The sequence below is a fragment of the Thalassophryne amazonica genome, chromosome 16, assembly GCF_902500255.1.
Source record: "Thalassophryne amazonica chromosome 16, fThaAma1.1, whole genome shotgun sequence".
NCBI classification, from domain to species: Eukaryota; Metazoa; Chordata; class Actinopteri; order Batrachoidiformes; family Batrachoididae; genus Thalassophryne; species Thalassophryne amazonica.
This window is the reverse complement of record NC_047118.1, coordinates 40,373,391-40,394,866: the sequence shown is the minus strand read 5'-3', so window position 1 is coordinate 40,394,866 and position 21,476 is coordinate 40,373,391. Positions and strand designations below refer to the sequence as shown.

Here is a 21,476-nt window from a genome sequence, read left to right as displayed (position 1 = left end):
CATAGATTTCTCTGTGTAAATAAACGAGTGATGCACAAAGGTTTTGTCATATTGCAAATTATTGGAAATATTTTTAATTAGATGCTCACTTTGAAATAGTGTTAGGAACTTGTGTTTAAGGTGAAATGCATAATTTCCAATTATTTGATGTTTTATGTTTAAAATAATGTATGTATGTTTTTTTTTCTTTTTCAAATTAAACATTTGGACTGCGAAATAAATGTCTTGTCAGTTGGTATTGCTGTTGCATCAATATGATGACAGGATGTTGTGCTGTACTTTGAACAGTTATATAGTAATGTGCAAAAGCAGCCTATTGTGATGGTTTAGATTAGCGGTGGACTAATGTTAAAGAAACTGGTTTGTGATGAGTCACAATTTCAATTCCCCAGTCAAGAAAATCACAAAGCTGCCTTTGAGCAAGGTCCTTAAGTTGCTCCTGGTGTGCAGTCTAGCACTTTGCATGATAGTGTTTTGGTTTCTGTGCTTTTTTTTTTTCCTTCTTTATTCGTAGTTTAGTACCAGTCTAAATTTGGCATTTCTACATGTTAATTCTCACAAAAAAGTTGTGTTCAAAATAACAGCATTGTGTTTCAAAAACTGAGTAAAGCTCAAAATCTTTATAATAGCTTTTGTGTGCATACAGGCAAATGCATTGGGAACACTGCACATTCTATTCCAAATTGAAACAAAGAATTTTTTTCATCAATTTCATTACTTTGCAAAGTGAAGAAAAAGGAATATTGGGATGTTCAATATAAATGGCAGTGTATGTGTTTTTCTTTACAAACTCAAACATTTACTGTACAAACTGAAAAATGCTTGAAGATTTATCTTTCCTGTGAATCACTGAACTGATATTTAGTTTTACAACCACTGTTTTTGAGAACAGTTTCACATGTGTTGTATGGAGATGACCAACTTCTAGCACCTGTGAGCAGGTATTCCACTCCAGGATGATTGGACTACATTCCACAATTCTCTGCATTTCTAGGTTTTGCATCAGAAACAGCATTTTGGATGTCACCCCATCCAAAATTGGACTATAAAGGTCTGGGGATTGGGCTGGCCACTCCATAACTTTAATCTTGTTGGTCTGGACCAAAGATGCTGCTCACTTGATGGTGTGTTTGGGGTCATTGTCTTGTTAAAACACCCATTTCAAAAGACAACATGACCTCTTCAAGTTTTTTGATGTATTCAAGCTGATCCATGATCCTTGGTATGCTATAAATAGACCTGACAGCATAATATGATCATGATGCTTGCTCCATCATGGTTCACTGTCTTCACAGTTTACTGTGGCTTGAATTCAGTTTTTAGGGGTCATCTGACAAACTGTGGCACCTAGACCCAGAAAGAAACAATCTTGCTTTCATCAGTGCACACAGACAGATGGATGGATGGATTGATGCAAGGTCTTTGCAATACCCAATGGTCGTTTTTTGGCCTCGGGTAAAAATAGACTGTTACTTCATTTTTTTTAGATTTTTATTTTTACATTTTAAAAAGAGGAAATAATGGATGAGTCTTGTAAATATGCTAGTTTTGATGATGTTTGAAAGTCTTTAAATAATGCAGGTGGACTAACGCACCTTGGTTATTAATTAATCGGGCATTTCGTCACCGGATGTTCGTGCTTGGTTCGTAAGCGTTCGGCCTTTTCCGTCGTGTGAGCGCTGTTGCTGATGTCACAGCAGCATCAGTCGGTCGGACTCTGAGCGGAGGACGACGAGGTGGGGAAGAAGATGATGTCGACCTCCAAACCGTTTCTCCCACAGACCGTGTGAACGGAGAGGAGTTCTGACTGGGGGATGGACGGACACTTTTTCTCCGATCAGGATCACCTGCTCCGGTTTGTCAAGAGGCTCAAGGAGGTTTTTGACGTGTGCGACAAGGATGCTGACGGCTACGTCTGCGTGGAGCACCTGGTCGATCTCGGGCTCCAGTTCGGTCAAGGAGACGAGGTGAGATCCTATATGGGGAGGACATAGTATAAAAAATAGGGGGGGGGGGGGGGGGGGGGGAACAAAACAGTAACCTTAAGAGAAACGATTAATATTCGAGGAAAGACGAAGAAGTCGTGCGTCATCAGACAGGTGTATTTGTCAGAACGGCCTCCAGACTCGTTAAACACAACAAGAAACCGAGTTTTTTGAAGCTATAATCACATTCACTCAATCAGTGTGTGTTGATCTGTAGAAAAAGCCAACAACTGTTTTTTTTTTTTTGTTTGTTTTTTTTGATTGATTTATTGGTTGATTAACTATCGTCATTTATCAAGTGCTAAAAAGCAAAACATTCAACGTTCCAGTTGATAAAATGACAGGATTTGGCGGTTTTCTGCGTTTTATAATATAAGTGTAAGAATGTAAATAATATTAATAAATGATTGATAAATAATTATGCCTAGGCAGAACATAATGATCGAGCAAGAAATGTTTGATAAAAATCCAAATAGTTGCTGGCTTTTTTCAGTTTTTTATTAATTATTATTATTAATAACTTCTTGCTATAATATTTATAACTTTTTTTTTTCAGTAAGGGAAATATTCATGATTTTTAAAAGATTTAATTGCAGTTTTACAAAAACAGGAATACCACTAAATCCTGACCTTTGATCATCTTGAGTCAATAATAATAATCAATAATAATAAAGGGGAACAATCCTATTGACGCACCTTTAATTTTATTTCCTCACTGATGCAGCAAACTGTCTCGTTTGTGGTGATCCGTGGTGCTGTCAATGGTGCTGAAAACGCTGCAGACACGAAGCAGCACATAATGATCGAGCAAGTCCTGATTTATTATGTCCAGGGAGATTTTCACCTGTGTCTGATAAACTGTCATCAAGCTGAGCAAATTTCATTAAATGTGGTGTGGTGATGAGGCATGGGCCAAGAAATAGCCCATTAATGCAGCATATACTAGAAGGATAAAGCCAAGTTTGTCAAGGGACTGATTGCAGCATAATTCATATTCGTATCATTGCCATTAGTAGCTAAGTCCCTTCAGCTGCTCCCTTGTTTGCACTCGGGGTCGCGACAGCAAATCCAAGGTGGATCTGCATGTTGAATTGGCACAGGTTTTACACCGGATGCCCTTCCTGACGCAACTTCACATTACATGGAGAAATGTGGCAGGGGTGGGATTTGAACCCGGAACCTTCTGAACTGAAACCAATTAACCACTTGGCCACCACCCCCTATTCGTATCATTGCCATTATTTTATTTATTATTGGCTATTTGGATTAGGCTGTACTCAGTACATGTACCAATATGTCCCTTTCTTGCAAAATATATAAAATAAGTTCAATACAAAAAAATGCTTGGAAAAGGTATATTTTTAAATCCACCCTGCACTGTAGACAGACAGACAGACCCACCCAGTGGCTGTTTAATAAAGTGCTGCTGTCTGACCCCAAGTAATAATTATTGAATGACAGAACTCCCAAAATGAGACCTGTATCAGTATCATTCAGTTGTCAGTGTCAGTGTTTCCTCACATCCATAGTACACAGACTAATGACCTGCAGAGAGGAAGAACAAATCCAGCTACTCCTAGAGGCTGATATTCTTAAAACTACCTTCATTGTTGGAGTGGATTTTCCATTAAGCTGTCATGGCGGCTGATCACCCAGAACATAAGACTAAAAATAACTCAGTCCTACTAAGAGGAAGCTTCTTCTTTCTGGTCCTCCTCTTGTCTCCTGACTCCTCGCCTCTGTGTTCTCTGTCACCATGGTGATGTGAGCCTCACAAGGAGCGTGTGAGCGGATTGGCCACTTATTGACTCACGAGGATATACTTAAGAGGCACACACACTGCTAAAACAGCCTATGAGATGATACTTATTTACATGGAGTCCCGCTGGAAGATATGTTGATGCTGTCAGTGAGATCAGGTTCTGTGCAGTCTGTACTACAGGCAAAGTAAAACCTGCATCCATCTGTGCAGGAACAAATAAACACCAATATGGATTTTCTCTACGAACTACAATTATCAACAAGAGTGGCACTTGTTAGAATACATCCCCTTACCAAGAGTTAAAAAAAAAAGGTCATTTTTGGGTGTCATTGTCTAAAATCATCTTAAACAAAGATAACGACAGTAACTACTCATTTACTCCAGTTTATGTGCAAATATATTGAGTTACTGACCTGAATCACCTATGACTTTTCTCTGTTATAGGAGGAGAAAATGAACTGCTGCAACATCATCAAAATTTGATTGGCTCTTTCTCTTATAATGAATATTCCCACAAATTTCAATGAAATCAGTTTACAAGATCAGTTTTGTAACCCATGAAAATCAAAGCACACTTTGTGTGTTGGTGATATTTTATTTATCTATTTCACAATAAAGTCACAGTATATATGATCCCAATTGAAATTAAGAGAAAATGCAAGTGAGCCCGCATGCAAAAACACAGCTTTCTTACACCCCAAATGATGCCACTTTTAGGAGTTTAACTTTTAAAGTCTTTCACTGTAATTTCATAATCGAATTGCAGAAGAATTGTTTGATGGGTTGGTGGCTTTATTGCCTTTTTTAATATTAGTTTTTCACATTCACACCTTGTTGGAAAAGTTCTTGTGCCTTGTTATTTTTCATTATTATCATGATGAGAGAATGTGGAGTTTTCTTTGAATTGATATTATATATGCTGAATATGTATTGTGCTAACTTTTCATTTAAGTGTGAACACTTAATGCTGTGGGTCTTTCATTTGAAAAGACAAAAGACAGCTCTCCCCTCAGGGAATAAGATAAGTGAAGGTCACTCTCCCCCATTTGAGAAAAATATGTTTGTTTTGACCAACTTTGGGTTAGATAAGTCTGGCACCTGTATTGGTGACGTGGGGGAGTTATGACTGGTGAAACTGTTGCTAGGTAATATATGATACAGGCTGTATGCTGTCTGAGGTTTTGCTAATGTGCTTCAATAATGGCACTCCCGCCGTAATAATTGGACTGCATTAATATAGCGCTTTTCCATCTGCATCAGAGGCTCACATTTACCCCAATGTCAGGCTGCTGCCATACAAGGCAACCACTACACACCAGGAGCAACTAGGGAATTAAGGACCTTGCCCAAGGGCCCTTAGTGATTTTCTGGTCAGGCTGGGATTTGAACCGAGGATCCTCTGGTCTCAAGCCCAATGCTTAACCACTAGACCATCACCTCCCCTAATAAAGACTTCAAATTCAAGCAAGACATCTGTCTTCCTCTTCCTTTGCCGCAAGTCAGTGTTATTATTATTTTTTTTCTTACACACCTTTAGTCAATTTAAAGGATCCAGTTCACCTAATGGGCATGCCTTTGGGTTGGGGGGGGGGGGGTGGACCCAACCCAACCTGGGACCTTCTAGCTGTGAGGTAATAGTGCTAACCTCTAAGTCACCGTGCTGCCCTTACTATAATTGGTTTTGCATCGGTCACATAGGCAGACCACCTAACTTCTTTGTGCGTTGTGTAGGAGGGTACTCTGAAATTACCAAACAATTTTAAATATATTTTCAATTATTCTCTAAGTGTTGAAATAAGTATTTTGTTTAACATTAAAGGAATGTAAGGTGTATATTGGTAGTATTCCTGGAAAGCAAAAGAAGAAACCAAGTAAATAGTTGTTTTTTAAAATTATTGTTGTGAACACGAGGTAAAACCATCTTTCAAATTTGGAAGCGTATTGCTCAGACACAGAATGTGTTGCAGAGGAGCAGAATCACACAGACATAATGGCATATCATTCTATAATGTGCTGCAGCTTTAGCTGTGACTGAGCTGAGCTGCAAATAAGCTGGAGTCCTCATAAATTTTAATTATTGTTACATAACGTCTTACAGACGCAGTTTGAAAAGGCTTAGGCTTGTAAGTACAGTCCCTTAACTGTAAGTTTACAACCTTTCTGACATTAAGTACTCAGTACGCAAAAAAAGACAATAAAATATAAATTGCATACTTTATCATCTTATCAGTTTGCCCATTCATCAAGCAACAATGTGTTATTGCCATATTGAGGAGCATGCTGGAAATGATTGACAGTGATGGTTGTGTCCACTGGCTGGTTTCAGAGCGATAACTCAGGTATAATACAACTGTTTTTATTGACATACTGTAAACGTCTGTTTATGACAACAGGAGACTGTAACTTCACAAGTATACAGTGGTATAAAAAAAGGAAAAATGCAAATTGGAATTGCTGGAATACAGCAACAAATGAGCAGAAAAAAGTCATGAATATCAACCTGTACACCCAAGCAGAAAGTCCTTGGTTCGAGTTGATGCAAACACCACACAGAACCGAATGTTGCCTGAGCAGACCTTTCATTTTTCATGGTAGCTGATGAACCTGATCTAAGTAATCAAGAAACATGCTGGAATGAGTAGTAGCTCAGGTCATCATTGAACAGGATTCTGCTCAAATTGCACTTATGTCCACTCGCCCCTTTCTGTGTCTTTCAGGTGAAGAAGTTGTCCACGTACCTGGATCCTAACGGTCATGGGAAGATCAGCTTCAAAGACTTTTGTCATGGAGTAATTGCTGTCAAAGGTACAAAATGTACATCTGAGTGAAGGCCTGAAGGCACTGGGGAGGCTTTAGTATTTTTAAGTGTTGTCCATTTTCCTTGTTTCAGGAGGAAGGTCATTAAAAGACAGTTTTACTATGTAGTAGCACATTAAGGTTTCCACATAGATTTTTCATTTGGATTTGTGCTGGACTTGCAACATTTATTTTGGAACAAAGTTTGGAATGACCTGATACTGCTTAAAGTGAATTGTCTGCTTAAAGGCTGCACCTGGATTTATGGCCCTGCAGCATTTCCTTCCCCAGTTATCTGAAATTTACAAAAATATAAGAATATATTGCATATATTAAATAACACTGTCAGAATGGTGGCCTCTCCTGGGTGTACCCTGCCTCTCTAAGCGGGTATAGAAAATAATGAATAAAATAATATAATATATCTCTCTGGCTTTTGCATCGAACGATGACGGTCTCAGTTGTGAGCGGGTCTTGCGCTACACCTCCTCTCATGGCTCACACGACCATTGTTGGCTTTGCACGGTCGGACACAATAGCGGCATGGGTAGCTGTCGGCTGTAGCAGGGACAGGGTCATACCGGCATCTCTCTTCTCAGCCTGCTATCAAGTCTTGGTCTTACTTGGCAGCACCTTTATGGATGGCTGATTTCCATGGGCTTCGGTCTGATGCGAGGGTCTCCCATGAAGCTGGGTCAATTGCATAGTCTTTCATGGTCGACTTGCAGACATACTTGTATATAATAATATAATATAATATATGGCTGTGATGCTATGCGCGTTCTGATTGGCTGATTTCCAGTCTGATATTTTTCCATATCAGACTGGTTAACCTGACAGTCGGTCTGGAACACGTATCACGTTCGTTACAAATCAGAAAGTTAAAAACATGATTAGAAAAACCAAGTCGGACATGAACATACTCCATAAATATCTTAACAGCATTGGAAAAAACACAGGTTTTAAGCTTACCAGCTAACGATTGGACCACCTGTTAGCAAGTTCTTCACGGAGGTGAAGAAAGTGAACAGGTCTGACTATGAGCCCAAAATAGTTAGCAGATTTCAAATTCGGGTGATACCTTAAATTTGCATGTTTATATATGTATAATAGCCATATAATAAATGAGTTATTAACCTCGCTTGCTCAGTTAATAATCCTTTAATATCCATTCACTCATTTTCTGTCACTTATCTGGATCCAGGTTGTGGTGGCAGCTGACCAAGGAGCTCATCCCACACTTCCCTAACCTTGGCCAAGTCTTGTAACTCTTCCCGGGGAATCCCGAGACCTTCCATTATAATATAATATAATATAATATAATATAATATATAGTGTATAAGGGGTGCTGTTTTAGGTTAGTGGAGAAAGGTCAAAGGATTACCTCTCATTTATTCTTGCCTGTGTGTCAAATGGTCTTTGTGGAGAACACTGAACCCTGCATTGCACTCGGTGAAACACACAGTGCAGAGAAGCTCTTGGAATTGGTATATTAATGTCATGGTGCAGTGCTTTGGATAAAAGTGTCTGCCAGTTGCATTTGTGATCATAAAATTTCTTTTCTCCTCCTAGGTTGTGATGAAATTCTGAAGATGGCTCTGGTTCCTCGCACCCTCACCTCCAACCAGCCAACTGTCACTGACAATGGATACATTTACCAGGTCAGACCATTGCACTCTGATTGACAAGCAGCAGAGTGGGTGACTAGATCGATGATGCTAAATTGCGCGTGTCAATCTACCATACGTGTGAATGGTTGTGTAACTCTGTTGTGATGGATGGACAACCTGTCAGGCCATACGTCACCTCTCATCCAGTGTGAGCTGGGATACACTCCAGTTGCCCATAGCAACCTTCAACAGGATCAGCAAGTATAGATTAGATTATAGATTATAGTGTGAAAGTGACTTTAGTAAACAATGAAGGGACCTTTTTAAAATAACATCAGTCCTTAAAAAATTTTATGGGAGGCTGGAAAAAACCTTTAGTGCTCATAAGCTGTGATGCATATTGTTATTGGCGTCAAATAGGAGCAAACGTGAGGCGTCTGTGCTCCAAAAAGACACCTTTGTTTTATACAGGATATTTTTTTCTGTTTGCAATTTCTTTGGTGTAATTGCATCATCTAATGATGAATTTCAAAATGCAGTGCTATGAAAAACTCTTAGCACACAAGTGTTTCTATATAATTGTGACTTTTAATGTTTTTTTTAATTAATGTTAATAAAATATATTTCCAGATGTTTTAAAAATGTCACACGGTTTTGTTGATTTAAAACAAACAAACAAAAAACTAGGTTCTAGAAACCATGGACATAAAGACAGTAATTCAGTTGAGTTTCAGTTTATTTCATTTATATAGTACCAAATCACAACAACTCTTCTCAAGAAGCTTCACACGATAAGGTGTAACCTTACCAATCCCCCCCCCCCCCCCCGCCCCCAGAGCAAGCACACAAGTAATGGCTCTGGAAATCTGATATATGCTCACAATGACCTTGACCTTCACCCAAATTATTCACCTCTGGCTGGCCTTGCCATGGAATTCCCCTAGGCCCTAGGTGTGTGCCACATTTAGTCCAAGTAAGGTTGAAAATCAAATTCCTTGAAATTGACCTTTGACAAAATTAATATTTTAACTGAAAGTTTTGGGTCAATCTTCATTAACAGGCCAAGTTTGAAATTACCAAAGGATCGTTGACCTTTCACCCTGAAATTTTGACTTTTTACTCTAATTACCTCAACTCCAATGACTGACTGTTGGCAAACTTGATGCCACTTAGGCAATTTACGGGGACCCTAAATGGCCACTTAGGCATTTAGGGGGAATCATAATTGTGACCTTTGACCCCAAAAACATTGACATTTGCCAAAACAAACCATTTAAGTGTAATTCTGGAGTTGACTGTCACCAAGTGCTGCCTTGAAAAAGTGGCATTGATTCAGATTACTGTAGATTGCTGTAGAATACTTTGTAGATTTCCAGTCCAACCCATGATTCCACATAGACAGTAAACACAGGATACGAGTCAGTGAATGATGGACTGATTAACATTAACATTCACTTGCATTAATAGAATCAGTTGAGGAGATTACAAACGCCATAGACCACAAATTACATTCAGTTGGAATATTTATAGACCTTAAAAAGGCTTTTGATACAATCAATCATGACATATTAATCAATAAACTTGAACAGTATGGGATCAGGGGGTTGGTGTTGCACTTGGTGAGAAGCTACTTAAGTAACAGAAAACAGTTTGTGAAGTTGGGGGAATACATCATCATGCTTGGACATTGCTTGTGGCATCCCACAGGGGTCAGTATTGGGTCCAAAACTATTTCTAATTTATATAAATGATATTGTCAGTGTTTCCAAAATATTAAAATTAGTATTATTTGCAGATGACACGAGCGTTTTTTGTTCAGGGGGGATATGCAGGAGTTACTGAGGAGGATCAGTATAGAAATGGGAAAATTGAAAATATGGTTTGACAGAAACAAATTATCATTAAACTTAAGTAAAACAAAATACATGTTATTTGGCTATTGTAATACAGACATACAGGTTCAGTTACATGTCGAGAAGGTAGATATTGAAAGGGTACATGAAAATAAGTTTCTGGGGGTGATAATAGATGATAAGATAAACTGGAAGACTCATATAAAACATATACAAAGTAAACTGTCAAGAAGCATTTCAGTTCTAAACAAAGCGAAACATATTCTGGACCGCAACTCACTCCGCAATCTTTACTGCTCACTGGTTTTACCATATTTACAGTACTGTGCAGAGGTATGTGTTGTGTGGGCCGCTGAAGAGGTGGTACTGCTGGCCCACCACCACCAGAGGGCGCCCTGCCTGGAGTGCGGGCTCCAGGCACCAGAGGGCGCTGCCGCCTCACAGGAGCAGCCAGGGTGACAGCTGTCACCCATCACCTGAGACAGCTGACAGCAATCATCAGAGGGGTATATCAGCAGGACGGCATCCCCACCTCATTGCCGAGATATCGTTTCTACCGAGGAGGTAACGTATCCAGCCGACTATATCACCTTTGAATACTTTTTGCCTTTATACAGAGAGAGAGAAGAGCAGCAGGAGACAGTATTGGATAAGTACTCACACTCCTGCACTTCAGTGTTTACTTGACGAGAGGGGGAGGTGGTGTTACCACCGTCCGTGTTGCTGGGTGCAGCGCACCCACCTCTGACTGTTTTTGTTCCTTGCCAGCAGTACCAGATCCGACAAGCGGAGGCAGTGGTCACCTGGGAGTTCGGGACTTGGCGGCTCCAGTATTCCCGGGGTTCGGTGGCGGTGGAAATCGAGTGGTTCCGGTTCGACTTGGACAGACGTCTCCTACCTTCGAGCCTGCCCACACGACACCATTGGAATTCGGCTTATTCACGAAATTATCTGTTGTGTTTGTTGTGCGAGTTTCACAACAGTAAAGCTTTGTTATTTGACTTACTCCATTGTCCGTTCATTTTGCGCCCCCTGTTGTGGGTCCGTGTTCCTACACTTTCACAACAGTATGGGGTAATACTTATAAAGGTACAACACAGTCACTATCAGTAATGCAGAAAAGAGCTATAAGAATCATTCATAATACTGGCTATAGAGATCATACAAATCCACTATTTTTACAATCCCAAATCTTAAAATTCACAGACTTGGTTCATTTTCAAACTACAAATCGTGTATAAAGCAATAAACAATTTACTTCCAGCAAATATTAAAAATATGTTTTTTTAACAGATCAGGGGATTGCAATCTGAGGGGGAAATTTAATTTAAAACATCAGTGGGAACGAACAACATTAAAAGGTTTCTGTATTTCTGTCTGTGGGGTGAGGATGTGGAACAGATTGGGAGTGGGGCTCAAGCAATGTCCAAGCATGAACCAGTTCAAACAGCGGTACAAAAATATGTTTTTTTCTAGGTATAGGGAGGAGGAAGGGTAATGAGGGTTAGGGTGTTTTTGTTTTTTGCTTCGGCTTGTAAATATGTAGTATTTTGTATGTAAGCAGGTATGTGTAGGTGTATATTTATGTTTGTGTGTGTGTGTGTATATATATATATATATATATATATATGTAGGAATCTATGTGTATATGTGACAAAGGGTATTATTGGTTGTGGGGAAGAAGGGGTAGGGATAAATAAGCTGATGCTTCACCCTACCCCTTTTCGGACATGTTGGGTACACATTAGGAACTTTTTTTGTTGTTGTTTTCACTGATCTATCTTGTATTTGTTGTTGTAGGAAATGTTCAGAATAAACAGTTTTCACTTCACTTCACAACATGATGTTCTTACAAAACCCATGGGAAAGTTAATTCAAAATACTTTTGTTTTCACAATAAAGGGTTGTCACACAAGACATAATTTATTTTCCCTTTAATGCTTAGCACTCTTTATTCTAAGTTATTTGGTATTTTAGAGGTTTCCACTGCGGCATTTTTCTGGTTGTGCCTCAGATTTTTTCTCAGACACGCCTATAATAAATTAAACGCCTGCTTGTTGCAATGCATGACTGCTGATGTTGTGGCTGAAGATCAGACTAACTGAATAGTTGCCTAGTAACAAGAGGGGGATGGAGAGATGGAAAGAAGTGTGGCTTTGCCCCAGCAACTGTTTCCAGTGCTAAACCCTCAGTGTGTTTTCAGGCCAGTTTGAAAGGACTGCAGCAATCTGTGTCACACGTGCATGAAATCTGTGTGCTGGAATTACGGTAATGCAATTTAACTCCAAGCTTCAAGAAAACAGAAGATGTCAGTGCTAAGTCCAGCAAAAAGGCTATTGCATGTGGACAAGATGCGACATAGTAAGCGATAAGGCAGGTGAATGGAGAAGAGATATGTGACTGCATGATTGGCAACATGCATTTCTGGGGCAGACTGAGTGAAAATGATGTGACTGGGGGACCCTTAATTGGAATAAGCATTACAGAAAATGAATGATGACTGAATTGGCCCTTGGTTCAGAACAGGTTTAGAAGCTGGTGGATCTAGGACCATGTTGCAACTCTTTCTGCCTGATCCAGGATGCAGGTGTCTTAGTGGTGAGGACCCCATTAACTGGTTAAGGCCAATGGGATGACAAATATTACCTGGTTGCGACAGATAGATGGTTACATTCAGGAAGTGGGGATGGAACCATTGTCTGCCTTGGTGGATTCCAACTGGCACCTAGGGTGGTTCTGTAGTGTGTTGGATCTTGCGACACATGGCACCAGCACATCTTTCCAGATCTGACTTGACTTTAAGCGTTGGGTGCAAATATTCCCGTATACCCTATACCCCTCTGCATGGACAGAGACAGAAAAGTCTGGTAATGCATTACTGGAAAAAAAATCAACAGCAGAGTCTTGAGTGTTGGCTTTCTTGACAACTTTTATTTGTGCATGTAGAACGGTGAGGCCAAGCTCATCCCTCCTGTTATCATGTGCACACGATCGTGCCCAGAATGTAACACTGAGGATTGTGGTGCCAAGGGGGAGAGTGACATGGACAGCAGGCTGGAAACACCAACAACTCAACAAAACAACACAGGTCAGTCATTAGAAAATGTCTAAGAATGATTTCTTTCTTGACGGCTGTTTAAACCTGTGAATGAAGCAATTTTTCTACACCCATTTTCTCCACGAACTTAATACATTTAGTCCACTGATTTGTCTATTTACCACCAACCAGCTTTTCTTTTAAAGTACCTAAATTTATCTATCCTGTCCTACCAGTTGTACTCAGGAATTTAAACTTATTTGCAAGGCAAAAAAGTAGTTTTCAGGCAAGTCAGTGATTTAGTTTGTCTAGAATAGCATACTGGCTGAGCAGACGATGACTGGACTCACCAACAGAAAGGACATACACCAGTCTCCCATGAGTTGTATGTAGGTTTGACAGACAGACCAGGGTAATGGAGATGATGAATTCAGGAGGTGATCAGGGAGATGAATGCCAGGAGACGAGAGCATACTTGATAGAAAGACCCAGTGAAAGTTGCAGGCCATAACCCTTGACCAGCTGCAGAGTGACAGAGAATAGTGTGCATGGACACACTGTGACAAAACTAATTGCCAACGCTTACTCAAAACATCCAGCCATAATCTGATAACCTGCAGTAATGGGGGGTGGATGAGGAAAATGGGGAACAGGTGAGTGAGTTAATGGAATGTGATTGCAGGTGTGTAGACAGAGAAATAGAGAAGAAAACACCAAAACTTCAATAAAAACACCAGAGTGAGACAGACACAATGTGAAAAACATACAGGAATAACAGTGATGGACCAGCCCACCCGCCACCCCCCACCACCACCCATGTAAAAGCAGTCTAAAGACCAAAACTCATAGACCTCCAATAACAGACCGATTAACTTTGATGTTAGTTTTAGAAATATTGCACATTTAATACTTCCAGACAATAAAAACCACAATAAGAGCCACTGACAGATTTTATTTTCTGAAATCAGAGCCGATCCTTGGCTTCTTCCTCCTATCATTTGAATCAGCTGATATTGTACTTCGTGCTGCTTTCACTCTCCAGCCACCTGATTGGTTTCAGCAGCTGCCTCTGTCATCTCGGGAGAGGAGCAATTTGAGGACTATGGAGAGGGGCTGGATGTGGATTTCACTCCTAGCAGCCCTTGCCCTGAAGATGATACTCGAACAATGGCTTCTCAGATCTGGGATCCTCGCTTCCCTCCAGGTTAGCGATTAGACTTCGATGCACACGCAAAACTCTGAATTGCATGTTGAGGATATGTTTTAATAGTAATACTAACTTCTAAGGATTCTAGAATGAGTGAGAGTGACTTCTAAGGATGCATGAGTGTTCATACACTCACTGGCCACTTTCTTAAGTAGACCTTGCTACTAACAGGCTAGACAGACTCCTTTTTCCCTCAGAACTGCCCGAATTGCTTTAAATCTACATGGTACATATTCAAGCAGGTGCTGGTAACATTCTTCAGGAATCTTGGTCCATATTGCATGATTGCATGAAACATTATCACACCACTAACCAAGTGACTTGTTGATGGACTCTGGAATGGCTTTCCCAAAGCTCCAACCTCAATCCTATTGAAAATTTGGGCTATGCTGAAAAGCCAGGATTTTGAGAGGAAACACCCATTTAAATGAACTCTTCTGCCAAGAAGAGTGCTCAAATATTCAGCCAGAAGTATGGCAGAAGCTTGTTGATAGAAGCTGTTGGCTACCAAAGCATCTGGTTGAAGTGTAGCTTGTTAAGGGACATTTAACCAAATATTAGTGGGGGTGTATGTATATAATTGAGCCTGTATGTATAATTTTGACCCTGTGTGGATGAGAGGAGATCCAAAATCATTCACACTGTGCACCTATTCTTATTCTTTAAAGTCATGAATGCTGTATGCTATATAATCATTCCACCCTGACAAAAGAAAAGTTCAAGGTCATCATTAATCAGGACATCATTCGTGCTCATGACACGCCGATGTAAACGTTCGACCACAACTGTAGATGACATCTTCATAAAATTTCAGCTGAATAATGCTTCCGAACACATATCAAAATATACCCTTGGTGTCTTCTTGGACCCCAGGTGTACAGATTGGGGTTAAATGCATTGAGTTTCAATTTGTGATGGCTGATTCGATAGTTTTTTGAATGAGGAGTTGAACAGGTGTACCTAATGAAGTGGCCTGTGAGTGTGTCTGCATTGATGCCAAGCAGATTTGTCAGTGATGCTTGGTGTGAATACAGCTATAGTCGTTTGTGCAATAAGTGCTGCACAGAGACAGATGTATTGAAGTATTGTTTGGAATTGCAGTGGGGGACAGACACCTCAGAAGATGCGGCAGCTGTACAACAGTGAACTGTTGGACATCTACTGTTCTCAATGCTGCAAGAAAGTTAACCTGCTCAATGACCTAGAGGCTCGACTGCGAACCTGAAAGCCAACAGGTACAGAGGATGGCAAAAACTCAAAACAAACAAAAATAACAGCAATGAATCAAACACTCACTGATGCGGTCGAGTTTGCTCCGACCTTTGGATGGAAAATGACATTTAAAAGTCATCTTTATTAGATCAGTGCTTTCTCTCTGCACTCACATACTTTTTTGCTTATTCTGTTCTGACCAATGTTATAAGTATAATGATTTATATAAATAACTCATTATGTGTGCATGCGTTTCAGCCCCAACAAAAAGATTTCCAGCACGGCGTTTGGACGGTGAGTGCCCCGAGTGTCCTGCTACCCGTCACTCAGATGCCCGATCACTTCATGGCATTCACCACATCAACTAACAGAAACAGAATTTATTATAAACTATCTGAGGTTACCCGTTTTACGCACGGGTAATAGAGATGAATTTTAGCTATGTTATTGTATATTTCATGTCACTTTAGTTAAGGTGTAGTAAGTTGCATTACATTGTGTGTATGTTATCGTCATTAATTTTCATAGAAGCAATTTGTGACATTCATGAGACTGAAGTGAATGATGATAAAAAGGTGATAACATGTAATATCACTGCAAATGCTCTGGCATGCTGTAACAGTAGGTACATTTAATTGGAAAAAAACCCACCCTTTAACAGGCACACGCTGGCCTGATCAGATTGTAATTAAAGTGCACCCTAGCCGCTGCTATTACTATGTTAGTACGTAGTAAATAAGTGTGATGCTTGCTACTGACCTGAGTACCACGTGAACTGCAAAAATAAGGGCTCCACTGAGCGGGTTGTGATTTAATATAAGTCTGATCGTGTGTGTGTGTATGTTGGCTGCGGAAGTAACCTGTGATGGAGTGTAGTCTCAATCAAGAGAGTTGTGAACTCTCATCCGCTGTAAGCTACAGTATTTAGGTAGATGCACCAGCATGAAATGGGCTTCAGGGTGTGGCAATCCCTCAGAAGGCCTTTATGATGTCATAATGCAAACTAAAATTACAATTAAGGAAATATTTTGAAGCAGATCCAGTTTGCCACCACAATTTGTTTTATATTTCACTGTCCAGAAGAGCTTTTCTTCATAAAATTTAATCAATATCAGTCCTCTGTTGTTGTAGATAACTTGTTGATATGCAGACAACAACCTTTGCCCATCCTCTGTCACTAGGTAATAACAATAGTAGTAATAATGTAGAATGTGAAATGATGAAGTGGTTTAGGATTTGATTTGATCTTATCCTCTCTCTCTTTGCATGCTGTTGGTGTTCTGTCCTTTGTCCTGCAGTCAGCTCTTCCAGGCCAACCACAGTGTGTTAGGCTCAAGTCAAGGCAGCAGCACTGAGGATCTGTTTGCAGACAGCATGGACTCCTGTGACCTTGACATCACAGAGAAAGTACAAAAATCTGCACATAAAAAGAGCATTATCCTATAGATCCCTCCATCATCTCCAGACTGCACTGAAAGTCTTTTGTGTTTCTTCAGGTCAGTTATCTGGAAAAAAGGTGACAGAGTTGGAAAGTGACAGTTTGGCCAATGGTGACCTGAAGTCCAAACTCAAACATGCAAACACACAGCTTGTGCACAGGTAAGAAAACATGTTCGCTAGCCACACAGAGACGGTGATAGAGCCATCTGCACTCATAGCTAACCAGGTGATCTGCATGTCATCTCTGTGACAGGGTTCACGAGCTGGAAGAACAGGTGAAGGATGCAGAAACAAAGGCAGATCAGAGTCTGGAAGAGGAGTCGAAGAGACACAGAGAGGCTTACAGTAAGATGGAAAGAGACAGAAACACAGAGATAGATCTGCTGTGCAACAGGTAAACACCATCAGAAAATCAAAATATGGTGCACGCTCCAGTTATTGCTCACACAAAAGCCTTTGATATTTCTGGACAACTTAATTCTGTACGATGAAGCAAATATTTAATCATGTCCAAGCGATGGCACTTTGGGATAGTATCCGTCACGATGCTGCTCCTGTTTGTGTTGTTGAATTCAGGGTGCAGCAGCTGCAGGATGAGAATGATGAAATGAAATTAAATGTATGCAGACTGAAATCTCAGACAGAGAAACTGAATCAGGTGAGTGTAATTCAGTTCATGCAGTATCATTGGTTAAAAAAATCCTCTACCTTTATTTGCTTCCCTTTTATTATTTGTATTTAGTTGTGATCCACAACTACATGGTTAGATAGATACTTAAGAAATATACAGTGATGTTTATTTGCTTTACTAATAGAAGCTTTAAAAGTTTATTATGTTTGTTCAGTGCATTAGGAGCATCAATTACATGTGACAGAAAAACGTCTGTGGTGTGTTGATGTTGGGTGTAACTGTTTAGAATGGTGTCATCTCGAAGATACTGATCTCACGCTGCAAACATGTCACTTCCACTGTTGTGAAGTTGAAGATTTTGCATGATGCTGTTGTACAAAAAGCACTGTTTGACAAGACAAATTTCATTTCTCTGTGCAGGAGAAGCAGAGGATGACAGACAAGCTGGAGGACACCAGTCTGAGGCTCAACGATGAGATGGACCTGTACAGGAAAATAATGGACAAACTCTGGCAAAATCGCCACGAATTTCAAAAAGAAAAGGAAGCAATGCAAGAGGTGGGAAATGCGCATTGTTGAATAGTTGTGGTGGGTGGGGTGACAACACAACACGGTGACAACACAATTCTTCACCGTGACGGCTACAGATGGATGAATGGGTGGAGATGTGGTCGACTAAAATAGCCTGCAGCATTATGAGAGGATATATTAGAGTGGAGATATTTGCCATAGCACAGTAGCAGTGAACCACCATTCATTTATTTGTTTTATATAACAGCTAAAATCGATTCTCCTCATTTGATATTTTATTAATTTAGAAACAACAGAAAAGGGGCTTACATTTGGTGTTCCACTGGTGTTTTGATGTCAGCAGTCCAACATGAACTTTAAATTGGCATCCAAAATTGATCTCAGTCAACTTGGAAAAACAGTTAGATACAGTAGTTCAAAAAACTGCAACAGTGTAGTCCGTGATGCCGTGCACTGACTTTGTGTACTTCCCCCCCCAAAAAAAAAAAAAAAAAGTTTGTACTTCCTCAGTCCAGCGAAAAATCATATCAGGTTTTCATCCTAACAGCTCTTCATGCCTCCAGACAGGTTAAAGCATAGTGGATTTGTTTGTTTTTTGTGTGTTAGAAGAATTAGCAGCGTCAATTAGCTTCTTCAAATCGTCGTCCGCCAGCAAAACAAACTCCACCATGTGTAGCTAAACACCGCCCCCGGTGGTGTGAATGTGCGGTGGTCGGGCGTGCAATAGCACACGTCATATAACACCAAAATTGCACGCTAAAAAGAACTATTGCACGGTAAATGAAACACAACGGCAAATGGTATGAATAATCCATGTCACGTGACATACAACCCACCATTCAAATGACAAGGATCCAGTCAGCCGTTATAAAAATGTGCATTTAAGGGAACTGTGCAATAACTAATGGATGTAGATGTTTGTCTGTCTGTCTGTCTGTGTGGGTCTGTCTTTTATGTGTTTTTATTTCTCTTTACCCTTCCTTTTAGAGTTCAATATCTTTGATATTCAGCATATATTTTTATATTTAATGTATATGTTCAGTATATATATTTATCACTTTTTAATGCACTAAATAAGGTCATGCACTTTAAATTTCATTCTATTATTTGCAATGACAATAAATGATATTCTGTTCTGTTCTATTCTACGCAGTGTTTTACTGTTTAATTTAATCAATTCAACAGCTGATTGATGATCTTCGTCGAGAGTTGGACTATCTTCAGTTGTTTAAGCTGGAGATGGAGCATCCAGGAAAGGGCAGGGGGCTGTCAGAATACAATGCCAAGACCAGAGAGATCGAACTGGACCATGAAGTCAAGAGACTGAAACAGGTTTGGACACAGACAGACTCAAATGTGTTCTTCTCTTCTATCAGGTGAAAGTCCCCTCCAGCTAGACCAGATGTAGACATCTGACTTTCAGTGCTGAAGAGATGCTGGATTTATGTGCTAAGTGCACAAATAGTCCTGCCACTGTCAGAATGCAATGCACACAAACAAATTTGTCTCAGTCATGTTCATTCATACTGAGGCTAAAGAAAATATGTTTCAGAAATTTGCTCATTGGTGTCTAGGATCCAAACAATCTGACTGGATAAGTTAACACACTGCACCCCCCCCCACTAAAACATCATGTAAAATAATTTTAACTTGTCACCACAAAAAACACATGACAACTGATGACCAAATAGCGCAAAATAATATTTGGAACAGAGTTGAAACTACTGGATTATTGGTTAGAACTGTTGGCTCACAGCAAGAAGGTCATGGGATCGATTCCCACCATTGACTTTTCTGTGTGGAGTTTGCATGTTCTCCCCATGTTTGCGTGGGTTCCCTCTGGGTGCTCCGGCTTCCAAACGCATGCAGGTTAGGTGGATTGGAAACTTTAAAATAATGCAATACTAAAATACCCTCTGCCGTATGAGCATTATGTTCTTTATAATTTGCATTTGTTTAATTGGTATCCCAGTGCAAAGTAATTATAAAGATCTTATTATAAAGATCTTATTGTCTTATTTACAATTTGTACATGTTCTATGTTGTGACGTGATAATTTCACAAGGACCACAATGGAAATAAGTGTTGCTGCTTTTTGTGTTATCCGGGTATCATTGATACATTCACCTCTGTATGTTTATATTGTTGTTGCAGAATAAACTCAGTCAATCAATCACAAACAGTATTTTATTTCCATTTTAATGGTGTCTGCACGATGGTGTGCGTGTGCGCATACATGCTTATGAAAAGAGCGGATGTTACCTTTGACCGCGTGTGATATGTGTGTGCACACCAGCGTCAGAGAGATGTCTTGTAATTCACTTCAGAGGTGTTACCAGGTTACAAAAACAGGGTTTCCAGCTTTATAACTGTTTATTTCTCGCTAGCTTTTGCATAATTTACCAGAAATGAAGCGGCTAGCAACTAGCTACACCAGGAAGTGACATCACCACGCTAACATCCATGAGATGTCTTGTAAATCACTCCAGAGGTGTCATAAGGTTACAAAAACAGGGTTTCCAGTTTTAGAAGTGTTTATTTCTCACTAGTTATATGAGAAAGGTGTTAGATTTAGCTAGAAATAAAGTGAAGTTAGCAGCTAGCAACACCAGGAAGTGACATCACTACTCTAACGGCTGTGAGATCGTACCATAAAAATAGGAACAGAATGTGACATTTTAATCTCTTAAAATACCTCTTAAAATAGGTCAGGGTTAGCCATCTTTGAACTTGTCCAAGATCTGTGTCCCAAGAATGTTCCCTGTGAATTTGACGACCCTGGCAGTAATAGGACTGGACCTATGCTGAGCACAGTCAGGCGGACAGATGGAAGGACAGACTGATAGACAGAGGGACACAAAGCCTTCGCAATACCCAATGGCCATATTTGATTGCCTCAGGTAAAAATGTGATCTAAATTCCAGTTCAGTGATTTCCTTCTGCAAAGAGTGAAACATGTGCCTTACATAGTTCATAATGCACGTAAACCCTATTTGCTGAAGACAGTATATTCCACCATTCTGCTATGAGTATCTGTTCAGTGATGTTGTTCCATGATGGAAAAAAGCAAACAACTCAGTGAAAAAGCTGGCACAGCTGCAAAGCTACAGAAGATTTTAAAAGGATTTTTTTTTTTTTTTCAGGAGAATTACAAGCTTCGAGATCAGAACGATGACCTGAATGCTCAGATTCTCAGTCTGAGTTTGTATGAGGCCAAGAATTTTTTTCCTGTCATACCAAGGCCCAGTGCTTGGCAGCTGAGATTGACAACGCCTCCAGAGACGAGGTTAGTGCACGGTACTGCTGGATCAGAAGGTAACAGTGAAATCTACACAGCAGGTTTGACTATAATAACATTGTCCTGGTGAATTTTAGCTTATGTTAGCTTTTGATTGGCTAAGCACATTTTAAT

General features: G+C 40.0%; 1 pseudogene; it reads left to right on the top strand.

Annotated features, from left to right (window-relative positions):
• The first annotated feature begins 1,703 nt into the window (after positions 1 to 1,703).
• LOC117528702 lies at positions 1,704 to 21,383 on the top strand (annotated as a pseudogene).
• Positions 21,384 to 21,476: the final 93 nt, after the last annotated feature.